Below are 5,224 nucleotides of genomic sequence, written 5' to 3'. Positions count from 1 at the left end.
AGGGAATACAAATTCCAATAATCCAATCAAGTATTTCCAGTCGCCTACATCAGTCTCATCATTATTATTACTAGCCAAGCTACAGTACAACTCTGGTTGGAAGAGCACAAGGTTACAAGGCTAAGGGTTCCAACAGGTGAAGTAGCCCACTGAGGAAAGGAAGTAAGGAAATAGAAAATAGATCATACATTAGTAACGAATAAAAATATAAAACGAATAAAAATATAAAACGAATAAAAATATAAAATACTTGAAGACCAGTAACAACATAGATCAGTCATATATAAACTATAATGTACTCAACCGCTCATCGTGCCAGCTCTGAAAGTACTATGAAGGGAGCCGTATCGTATTTCAAGACTTGTCAACAACTCTATTCTTGCACAAGATTCCAGTGATGAATACCGACAGAGTCTTTTGTCTACCTATTCTTGGCACCGAGAAGATTCTTATGAACATATAAATCTCCTTCGAAAGTTCAAACTTGTAGCTAATGTTTTATGTTAAAAATCCTGACTTAAGTCTCTATTTCATAGTTTATTTATGGAAGATCGATTCTAACGTTGTTAGAGTTCTTAAATTGTGTTTTTTGAATTGTTCATTACATATCTTGCAGTTTATTTATTTCCTCCTTTCCTTCTCACACACGGCTATTTTTTCCTGTAGGAACCATTGGACTTAAAGCATACTGATTTTTCAGCTAGGGCTTTAGCTTAGCTAACAACAATAATAATATATCAGGGGTTTTATCATATGATCATATTCAAAGATTGATTAGGTTGCCTAGCGTCGCAACTACAAAGGTCATTGACACTAGGCGGCGTCATAACTGCCAGGGTCACTGACGCCTCAAGGTAGGATGAAACGCAGTAAAGAAAAGAGTATTTAATCATCATATCATATCCCTGAAGACGGAGAGGATTTTGGAACGTTCAAGTCAGAATAACTTTTTCAACTGAAAATTTCTGAGGTCATTATGTAAATTTATAAGAAATTAAACATCATTAAATTTTCATACGCTTATTTTTAGAATTATAATTACTTTCAATATAAAAAACAAAAATATTTCTCTAAACGATACTCAATTGTAATTTTAATGAATATTTCATTGTAGCAAGTTTAAAATCTTTTCTTTTAACATTTATCTAATTCCGCCTCAAGTCTCTGGACGAGTTCTTCAAGATTTCCTTTGGAACTCCGAAAGAAATTCGCTCGGAAGTGATTGATACAAGACTTCCTTCCCTCCTTTGAACGTATAATTTCGTGGAGTAGATTTTAATTCATAAAAGCATATATTGATAGATATAATCAATATTATTTTTATCTAAAAGTAAAACTTGTTTTGTTATTAAAACTATTAATAAATATAATATTAATGTCTACTGACTCAAAATATTATATAAAATTCTCCTTATTATTTGCTTGAAATTTTTATTCCTATAACTTGTAGAAAATCTTCTCTCACTTCACTTTAGGGATACGAGAGAATGATTAAATAATATTTTCGCTCTCTGTCTGTACATCGTTTTCTTGCTGCTCCATCATCATCATCAACTTTTACTTCACAAATTGTTGAGATTATTCCTTTACGCTCTGTTCTATTTTTTTATTAGAAATATACAAAGATATTTAATCTGTACATATATATATATATATATATATATATATATATATATATATATATATATATATATATATATATATATATATATATATATATATATATATATTCTGTATATATATATATATATATATATATATATATATATATATACTGATATATATATATATATATATATATATATATATATATATATATATATATATATATATATATATATATATATATGAGCGCTCAAACTAAAATATCACAATATAGCCAATCTGCAGTGGCCAGCGTGGTGCTGAAAAATGGCCAACCTCTAGACAAGAATAATGAAATGTCTGATCCCTTTGTCCAGCAGTAGACTACAAATGGTTATATGGTAATTGTTTACAACACCACGCTCTTCATTTACTCCAAAATGATACAATCCAGCAGTTCTCATCTTCTTGCACAGTAATTGGGTGGTTATTTAAATTCTGGGAAAGCAATAATTAGCACCATATGTTGAGGAAGGGGGAAGGGGTTATAAAATGAAAATAGCTCGGTTTCCTCACTAAACGACTTGGAATTGACATTGTCAACACAGTCAACCAAACCGAATTCGTGATGCCAGCGTACATAAGCAGAAGTTCGTAATGCCAGCGTACATTTGATATACTGTATACTCAAAATATACTTAATCAAAAATTGAGTGATTACTCAAAAGTGTCACTATTTGTAAATTGCATATTTTATGGACACTTTTTAGTAATTAATCCATTTTTAATTAAGTATTTTGAGTATACAGTATATCAAATGTAAGCTTGCATCACGAACTTCTTTTTATGTACGCTGGCATCACGAATTCGGTTTGGTTGACTGTGTTGACAATGTCAGTTCCAAGTCGTTTAGTGAGGAAACCTACTATAGCTCAAAACAGGAACAGGTCAAACTAGCACAATTTCTTAGCATACAACAGCATTGTCATTCAGTCCATTAACCTTTTTTGTTGTGAGAACTCCGTTGTAATTAAATGCTTCTGATCTAGGATTAAATTAATGCAAAATTCAATCATTAAAATAATAAACTACGGTAAATCTTCATGGGATAAATTTCCCGTACTTTGAACTAGATTCATAAAACCACAAAATCTTCTGAAACGAAACTTTCATTCATTATTAATATTTCATCAACAGACAAGTTTTGAAAATATTTCTTACTGTCTATACTCTAGCGTTTCTAAACTGATAAGAGACTTTCCAACTCTTATATCAAATAAAGAAAGAGATATTCCTCCTTAATTTTAATGAACGGTATAAAAAAAAAAACTCAAACAATTAAACAAGAACATAATTCCTTAAGAGTGCAAACTCCAATATAAGAATGTTATGGAGGTCTAGTGATTGTTCAAAAGATATTCACTTGAAAGCAAATTCAATTTCCTCTCTTCTTTAGGAACAGGAATACAATAATGCAATTTACTTGGAATTGCAGAGATCATAAATTTACATTCTGAAACGATATTAGATGTCAATGTTTACCAGGATCAAACTTTTCTGTTTTGTTTTCAAGAAACCAATAGGATTAATTCTTATTTCGGGTAAATTCTTAAAGTATTATAAATCAAATAAACAAATACCATCTGAATCTGCCATATCAGTATGAAACACGATATAACAACGTAATGCAAGTAAACATACGCACAAACTTTAACCATATAAACTGCTGTCTGAATAGCCAACAGAATCTCCCTTATAAAACAGGCAGCAAGTGTCTGGTTATAAACACACACACACACACACACACACATATATATATATATATATATATATATATATATATATATATATATATATATATATATATATATATGTGTGTGTGTGTGTGTGTGTGTATATATTGGCCTTGGTATATGGTAACGCTCAGCGGCATTACCAGTCGTAAAACTAGTCTGTCACTCACCGTCCCGCTGGTAGAGGAGGGGGAGGGGGGAGTAGGCTAATCATACCTCGGTGAGAAGGGAGTGGGTATGTGTGCATATCTATCCAAACATTCAGCCATCCTTTTTGACGGGTTGCATAAACTAGTTTCTATACATATAAGAACACCGAAGGAATGGCTGAATAACCAGACGCGTTGTAACAATTCCTCATCAAAGTACAAACGATATCCCTCATTATCCTTCATTATTCTCGGCCACGTCTCCGATACCGATTCCTTTCATCAGAATAATTCCTGGACATTAGGATTCCAAGAGGAAGGCAGAAGCTCGAGTCCTAATGATTTGTCTCTATAACGTTAGCCAAGCATAAATTTCCTGACATTATCAATATTAAAGCGAGGTTTGAACTATTAACTACATACAAATGTAATATACTATTAAGCATCATTCAGATTGCACTAGGCTAATGTGGTAATCATACTGCTTGGATTGAAATGTGAAAATTTAAAGTTTCAAATTAATGAGGAAATTTAAAATTTTAAATAATATTGAGGCTTTTCTTCTCTTAATATTTAATTTGATATTCATATGCCAAGAATAAAACCCCTTTTGGTTAATATGAACAAACAACACAAGACTGAGATAGTATGTATAGTCAACTCTCTCTCTCTCTCTCTCTCTCTCTCTCTCTCTCTCTCTCTCTCTCTCTCTCTCTCTCCACACGCACACACACACACACGCACGCACACACACACACACACACACACACACACACATATATATATATATATATATATATATATATATATATATATATATATATATGTATTTATATATATACACACATATAGATATATATATATATATATATATATATATATATATATATTTATATATATATATATATATATATATATATTATATATATATATATATATATATATATATATATATATATAGATAGATAGATAGATAGATAGATAGATGAATAGATAGATAGATAGATGGATAGATAGACAGAGATAGAAATTGTAAATTCTATCTGTGGAAATAAATAAAGAATCCAATGAAGATATCCGTAAGTAGAATAAATATATAGGAAAAAGTTACAAAGAATAAACCCAAATTCATAAAATAATAAAAGGAAAATAAGCAAAACCAAAACACCAATCTAATAACAAGAAATAAATAAACAAATAAATAAGGAAGTGAAATACGAGACTGTCACCAACGAAATGAGGAACCCGAGACGATCTCCCCACCTTCAAATAATAACAATATCAATACAAATTACAACATATGTCTTTATCGCTCTAACATGACTTCAAAGAGCTAATGGTACAAAATAATGTCCTCGACCTTGCCAGGATTCTAACCTGGAATCTTCTGATCCGTAGTCAGACGCGTTATCCGTTGCGCCACAAGGCCGTTCTAACGGAAAAAAGGTTTCAAGGCACTAATTATTCATTCCTCAAACTAACTTATTTTTTTAGCAATACTACATAAATCTTCTTCAAATAAATGATATTGATATTTCCCAACCAATTAGGAAATATTTTCAAATATAAAGATATTTGAAACAAAGATTTTTTTAACATGCACAAGAAGAGTGTAGGGTCTGGTTCTCCCCGTTATATTTCGGGTGTAACTTTGGGTATGGACCAAAAGGCCAATGCCACCAGCTGACAGACCACCTC

At 31.0% G+C, this 5,224-nt stretch overlaps 1 non-coding gene across 1 annotated transcript; it reads right to left on the bottom strand.

Moving 5' to 3' along the window:
- Positions 1–4,882: 4,882 nt before the first annotated feature.
- TRNAR-ACG (transfer RNA arginine (anticodon ACG)) lies at positions 4,883–4,955 on the bottom strand. The gene has a single exon. It is a non-coding gene; the product is annotated as a tRNA-Arg (tRNA).
- Between the last annotated feature and the right edge of the window lie 269 nt (positions 4,956–5,224).

The sequence above is a fragment of the Palaemon carinicauda genome, chromosome 33 (assembly GCF_036898095.1).
Source record: "Palaemon carinicauda isolate YSFRI2023 chromosome 33, ASM3689809v2, whole genome shotgun sequence".
NCBI lineage: Eukaryota > Metazoa > Arthropoda > Malacostraca > Decapoda > Palaemonidae > Palaemon > Palaemon carinicauda.
Note: the sequence above shows the minus strand (reverse complement) of the source record. Positions and strands in the feature narration are given on the sequence as shown.